Genomic DNA, 7,665 nt, shown 5'->3' with positions numbered 1-7,665 from the left:
GGGATCACTCAGCAAAGAGAGATTTTTTAAAAAATCAATAAATCTGGGTGATCAAAGGGAAAGAGCCACAAGAGAAAGTGGTACTGTCCAGAACACTCTTCCAAAAATCAGAAGATTTCCAAAAATCAGGAAGCCTGCAAGCAAAGAAGCTCCTCTGTACAAATATGACAATTGAGATTTCAAGGGAGAACCGCTTCTCCAAACTGCCTTTTACTTCATCTTGGAATCAAGAGGAGACATCACTCTGAATTTCCCTGTATATAACATACCTGGAAACAAAGCTCTCTAGATACCATCCTCTCTGAAGAAAGTTTATGGACCTTTCTTAGTGGTAATTAAGAATGTCAGTACCCTGGAGGGCTCCAGTAGCTGCTGAGTCCCAAATAAAGTAATTAGAATCTATATTATAAAGGCTTTGAGCTTCTTGCAGATAGCACTGCTAAAGGCAACATCTGTGCCCCCAGGGGAATTTCCCCCCTCTTGGAAGATAAGCCTATGTCAGCCGTAGAAGCTGCAGTTCTTATTGTGCCCTTCTTCTAAGGAGCCCAGGGTGGTTTACACATTTCAAACCTCTTTTTAGCCTTCAGGCAGTTCTGTTAGAATGTCAGGTAGCAAGTGGTTCAAGATAATCACTCAGCTGAGGAAGGACACCAGTCCCTTCAGTCTAAATACAATAATCTAGCCATGCCACCATACACTGACAGTTGTCACTGGACCAATTTTGTGTCTCTTACAGTGGATATTCACAACTACACAAGACATGTAGATTATTATCTTGGATTTACAGTTCAGTTTGTCAGGAGACCAGACTGGGACTCCTGAGTGTTCCAGGAAGAACAGAGGCATAAGCAGCTCAGAACAACCTCAGGAAGAAGTCACATTTCTTAGGCTGAATGGGCAGTTTGGAGAGGGAAGGTGATGTACCATTGTGCACTATGTCAACCGATGAATTTAAATTTCTTTCTCACCCTATTACAATAATTCATCCTAGGTCACATTATAAGGCTCTACACACAATTTGTGTGTAGAGTAAAAAAAAATGAGTCAGGAGTGGAACATCAAGTGCTCCCTCTATCTGCACCCCTGATTCCATAGCATTTCCTTGCCAAGATGTTGAGGCTATTCTCATGAGCAGCTTAACCCAGGCTAGGGCAGCCCAATATGGGTTAGGCTCCTCGTGTGGTGTGCCTGGATTGCTCTCAATCCTGGTGCTTCTACCCAGCCTAACCCCACCCCACCCCCAGCCTTTAACCTGGGTTAATGGCACCCTTAACCCTGGCACCAGAGTCATGGGTGTGCTTGAGTTGCAGCCAGCCCACCCCAAAACTGAGCCAGGCGGCAAGAGCTCCTGGAAGAGGGAGGATGCCTCCATGCACCACACTCCTGGCACAGTGCATGGATGGATGCCAAAGGATTTCCTACTCCATTTCTGTGCTCTGCCATTTGCAGCATGCTGCTCATGTGCTTTGGTGATCATGAGTGGGCAGGCAGCCCACCTGCCCCAAAGGGATCATGTGCAAACTAGCCCCATGGTTTGGAAAACAATACAAAGCAAATACAAATACTTTTTGAATGGCCTAGAAAATGAAACAGCCCATGGCTTCTTCAAGTGGACTCAACAACTAGCCTTAAGTGTCATACACACACAACAATGCCTTTGGTAGGGAAAGGAAGTTTCACACATGCACTCTCTTTGAGAAGGAAGGAGGAATTTATACCAGCTCTTCAGGTTCCCTGTTCCTCCCTTCATTTCTTGGTTCCTTAGGGTTTAGATCAGGGGATTGAGGGCAGGTGTGAGCAAAAAATTGAAAGCTGTGGTTTACAGGATGAGGTTTACAGGATTCAGTACACATTTCTGGGCCATGCAGTATGGCTATAGACCTTTGGGATACACACAGCAAATATCTTCCACAGCTTGAAGTGGGAATGTAGTACAGGAGGGGAGCAGATGCTTTGAATGCAGAGCGTCCAACAACAGTTACTTCCTGGCATTCTCAGGTATGGCTCGGGAGAGATTCTGCCAGTCAACATGACCAATGCTGGTCTGGATGGAGCAAATGTCTGACTCCATCTCTGGCAACTCTCTATCAATGTTTCTCAATGTTTTTGGAGACATGGACTGGTACAGTTTCTGCTCAGAAAGCAGGGGAGAGTTAAGAGCCTGCTGTTGACCACCATTAACATATCAGTAGTATAGATGTCTGATCAGGCCAGCTTGATTACCTGTGGGATATCACAAAAGAAATTGTCCAGCACATTGGGACCACAGAATGGGAGCTGGGGAATTGCCAGTATTTGGAAGGTAGAAAAAAGAGGGGGGGAAATGCACGTCAAATAGAGAAAATAAGATGGAGAACACCGTGCAGAAATAGTATTTGGAAGGTGCCATGAAAGAGGCCTCCTGCCTAAGAAGCCTCATGTCTCCCTGCAGTCGTCTTTTTTCTAAACTAAAAAGCCCCAGGTGTAGCCTTGCCTCATAAGAAAGGTGCTCTAGCCCCCTGATCATCTTGGTTGCCCTCTTATGCACCTTTTCCAGTTCTACAATGTCCTGTTTTAGATGTGGTGACCAGAATTGTACCAGTACTCCAAGTGTGGTTGCACCTAAGATATATACAAATACAACACATATGTATTTACCACTTTTCGATGAATGTTCCCAAAGTGGTTTAGATAGAAACAAACAAACAAAAAAGATGGCTCCCTCTCTACAAAGGGCTCCTAGTCAAAGTGACATGAAGCAACAAAACAGTGAAAAGAGCAGCCACTGGAGGGATGCTGTGCTGGGGATGGATAGGGCGAGTTGCTCTCCCCATGCTCAATAAAGAGAGGAGGAGTTCCCTCCTCATATTATTAAACTCTCCCCTAAAATTTTTATCTTCTCACCTCCCTCCTGTGTTCCTCCTCTGTTCCCCAGTATCCTTGGGGGAACATATTAAAATTTTCCACCAAAATCAATTTCTGCCCCCTAAAAGTGTCTTCCCTCCAAAAAAATGAGTCAGGAGTGGAATGTCAAGTGTTCCCTCTGTCTGCACCCCTGATTCCATAGCATTTCCTTGCCTAGATCTTGAGGCTATTCTCATGAGCAACTTAACCCAGGCTAGGGCAGCCAAACCAGGGTAAGGCTGCTCATGTGGAGTGCCTAGATTGCTCTCCAGCTTGGAGACCCAGTAAATGGGAAGGCATAGACAAATACCAAGGATGAGAGGGGCTCTGCGCATGTGAAGGACGTCTTATGGGAGACAATAGCATGCTTGTCCTAAAGTGTGTCCTGGGCACCATAACAGCCCCCCCCCCCAAAAAAAAACCATCGTTAGGTCTGGAACCCAAAATTAACTAGCTGCATTCCTGCAATCCAGGCCCTTTAATTTCCACCCTTTGTGAAGGAAGCCTGTGCTCTTTTCTTAGTGGTAATTAAGAAGACAGCACCTTGGAGAGTGCTAGTGGCTGTTTAGTCCCAAATAGGGTAATTAAAATAGAAGAAGGCTTTGAACTCCTTGTAGGCGCTGGTGCTTGAGGAGATTCCTAAGCTTTCAGGGGAACATTTCTCCCCTTGGGAGCTGAGACCATGCCAGCAGTAATAGCTGCATTTTTTAAAATTGTGGCCTCTTTCCAAGGAATTCGGAGTTGATTACATATTTCAAACAACGCATAATCAATTTGTGGAATTCTCTGCCATGAGATGTGGTGACCTCCAACAACCTGGATGGCTTTAAGAGGGGTTTGGATAACTTTATGGAGGAGAAGTCTATCATCGGCTACTAGTTGGAGGGCTACAGGCCACTTCCAGCTTCAAAAGCAGGATGCCTCTGAGTACCAGTTGCAGGGGAGTAACAGCAGGAGAGAGGGCATGCCTTCAACTCCTGCCTGTGGCTTCCAGCAGCATCTGGTGGGCCACTGTGCAAAACAGGATGCTGGACTAGATGGGCCTTGGGCCTGATCCAGCAGGGCTGCTCTTATGTTCTTATGAGAGAGGTTGTGTGGATTTCAATGTGGAGAAGGAAGGTGCTTTTGTTCTTCTTTCTCAGATAGGGTTTCCATGGCCCTCCACTCTGCATCTATTTTCAGGCCTTGCTCATGGCCTCGCCACTAACAGAGATCTAGTTGTTGGGGACTAGAGACAGGGCCTTTTCAGCTGTGCCCCGCCCCGGCTTTGGAACGCACCCTCCAAAGAGCTTCACCATGATCTCTCACTCAGTGTTTTTTTAAAACAATTTAAAACACATCTGTTTAAAGAAACTTTTAAATGTTTTAGCTGCTGCTGATATCTGGTAGGTTTTTTTTAGTTCTCAGTATTTAGCTATTCATTAATAACTTCTAATTTGAAGCTTTTAACATTTGTAATTTTAAATGTGGTGTTATCCTGGTTTTCTATACTTTTTAACTTTATTAATCTTTTACTTTACATTCTATCTTTTTTGTATCTGTTTTGTGTATGTTGTGAGTCACCCTGAGCAGTAGTGCACTGGGTGGGCAGGGTATACATATTTTAAACAAAAAAATAAATACGCTTGGAGACATGAGGAGGAAATTCATGAGTAGCATCTGCAGAGTAGATAGATAGCTAAGAAACGCCTTAGTAAATGAGTCCCCAAACTTTCAGCATTCATTCTCCAATGGTGGTAAGCCAGTCTACCAACCCCAAAAGTGAGTCAAAATTGACATGGCTACTGTTTTATCCATACCTCGTGGCATCAAATTCAATAAGTGAATTGTGAGCACTGAACAACTGTCATACCACCTGGTGAACATTGCACAACTATCATACGGCTGTGTAGTTAGGAAGTTACACTTTGATTTGTGACTCTTCTGATGGGCCATAATTCACCTTCAACCTATGAAAATACATCATGAACTCTATGAAACCATTTCCCACATTAATCTACAGTACGTACCACAATTGGAATATTACTAGTGTTAGTAACTCCTAGTGACACTGTAAGCCCTTTCTCGCACTTGGGAGGAAAGACGAAGGAAGGAAGCCTTGAAATGCTTACCTCCCCTGCAGACAATCTCCCTACCGTTGCTGGGCGGCAGATCACCCGCACAAATTACTGCTTCGCTGCTTGTGGCAGCAGAGAAGTTCGGGGGCCAGGAGGCCCCCAGAATTCCCATAATGCACTGCTTGAGTACACAGTGCATTATGGGGATTTATGGGGATTCTAGGAGGGACCATATTACTCCTGTATTGAAGGAGTTACACTGGCTGCCGATACGTTTCCGGGCAAAATACAAGGTGTTAGTTATAACCTATAAAGCTCAAAATGGCTTGGGCCCTGGGTATTTAAGAGAATGTCTTCTTCGTTATAAACCCCACCGCCCATTGAGATCATCAGGGGAGGTCCGTCTGCATTTGCCACCAGCTCATCTGGTGGCCACTCAGGGACGGGCCATCTCCTTTGCTGCCTCGAGGCTTTGGAATGTGCTCCCTTGTGAAATAAGAGCCTCCCCAGCTCTGACAGCTTTTAAAAGGTCTTTAAAGACACATCTGTTCACCCAGGCTTTTAACTGATATTGTTTTTAATGTTGTTTTAGAGCATTGTTTTTTAAAAATTTAAATTGTTGTGTTTTAAATTTCTTGTTTTTGTTTGTAACTAATGCTTTAATGTGGTTTTTATCTGTTGTAAACTGCCCAGAGACATAAGTTTTGGGCGGTATAAAAAATACGTAAGTAAATAAATAAATCTTATTGATGCTAGCCGAGAAGTGCTGTGTGGAGCCATGTGGCACTAACACACGATCATTTAGCCTGAATGAAGGGCACCCTTGCACCCTTAACTCTGACTAAGTGGCGGACTCCCTAAACAGGTCCACCACCACACTGCCAGTTTACACACACAGCAAAGATCGAGCGTAGGCAGCCAGGCTCAGTCTTTGCTGTGCATGAGAACAGCCTCTGTTTGTATCCATCAGTTACAGTAGAATCCATCTCATGGCATTCACAGATGTCAGCCACTCTGATATTCCTGAATTCACAAGCAAAACACACGAGGTGGACGTTCCAACAAATAAGCCTATATTTGTGTAGATTCAAAATTCTTAGAATGCTGGCAGCGGGGAGTTGTTGCATTTAATCTTCACCTGTCAATAATTTTTCTCCCTTTCTGTACTAAAAACATTTCACAACACTAAGAAATATTAAACACTTAAAATAAAGTCACAATAGGAAATAGCAAGATCACAATCTATAGCAATTCAATTCAATAAAACCAAATTGCAACTAATAAACATTTAATATCAGTAAATGCACACACTCAAACACTCAAAGCCAATAGTGGTCTATTTTTTATTGTATAATATTGCTAGATAAAATTCACTAACACCAGCATGTAATTTATTTTTTTTTAATAAATAAAAATAAACCCTGCTAACTGGGCAAAGATGCACCTTTTCAAAGTGGTGATTTTCTTTATTTAGCAGGGGGAGAATAATTGGCTCTATCCACCCCAAGCACAGTACCTCCAGTGACTGTTGCTGGTGTTTATCCTTAACATTTCTTTTTAGATTGTGAGCTCTTTGGGCATCCACCTTATTTATTTATTTATTTATTTATTTATTTATTTATTTATTTATTTATTTATTTCTCTGTGTAAACCACCTTGGAAACATATGTTGAAAAGCAGTATATAAATATTTGTTGATGTTGATGTTGTAATACTATAAAGACTATGAACTTTAGAGTTCTTACAAGCAACAATGTCTTGGGTAGGGAAAGGAAATTTCACACATTTACTTCCTTTGACACAGAAGATGGATTTTGCACTTGCTTTGCAATTTCCCCATGGCTCCCTTCATTTCTTGGTTCCTCAGAGTGTAGATCAAGGGATTGAGGGCAGGTGTGATCACCATGTAGAACAGGGAGGCAATCTTGTCCATCTCAGTGCTGGAGGAGGTCTTCAGATACACAAAGACAATGGGGAAGTAGAACAGGCTGACTACTGTCAGGTGAGAGCCACAGGTGGAGAAAGCCTTCCCACCACCCTTTCCAAAACGGCCACAAAGAGAGGCCACAATGATGGCATATGAAACCAGCAAGCTGAGAAAGCAGGGCACAGTTATCATGTTGCTATTGACCAATGTGACTGTCTCAGCAACATGGATGTCTGAACAGGCCAGCTTAATTACCTGTGGGATGTCACAGAAGAAATTGTCCAGCACGTTGGGACCACAAAATGGGACCTGGGCAATTGGCACTATTTGGAAAGTGCCATGAATAAGACCTCCTGCCCAACACACTGTGAGAAGCCTGAAGCAATGCCGCTGGTTCATGATGGCCATGTATCTCAGTGGATGGCAGATGGCCAAATAGCGGTCATAGGCCATGAGAGTGAGAAGGAGCATCTCTGCACCCCCAAAGAGGTGCAGGAAGAACATCTGGGACATGCAGTTCCCATAGGAGATAGTGGAGCCATTGTTCAAAAGGTCGGCCACTAACTTTGTGGTTGCTACTGATCCCATAGACATGTCAAGGAGGGACAGATTGGCAAGGAATAAATACATGGGGCTCTGGAGCAGCTTAGGCTCAGACCACACAGTTACCATGATCAGGAAGTTGCCCAGAAGGATGGTGGCATAGCAGACCAAGACCAGAGTGAAAAGAAAGAGCTTGCCAGTGTGAGAGAAGGAGAAACCCAGCAAAACGAACTCTGAAATGGTGGATCCATTCAT

At 43.7% G+C, this 7,665-nt stretch overlaps 1 pseudogene; it reads right to left on the bottom strand.

The window, feature by feature from the left end:
- Positions 1–6,718: 6,718 nt before the first annotated feature.
- On the bottom strand, positions 6,719–7,665 carry LOC128330856 (olfactory receptor 4Q3-like; annotated as a pseudogene).

Source organism: Hemicordylus capensis, chromosome 6 (assembly GCF_027244095.1).
Source record: "Hemicordylus capensis ecotype Gifberg chromosome 6, rHemCap1.1.pri, whole genome shotgun sequence".
Lineage (NCBI taxonomy): Eukaryota > Metazoa > Chordata > Lepidosauria > Squamata > Cordylidae > Hemicordylus > Hemicordylus capensis.
Note: the sequence above shows the minus strand (reverse complement) of the source record. Positions and strands in the feature narration are given on the sequence as shown.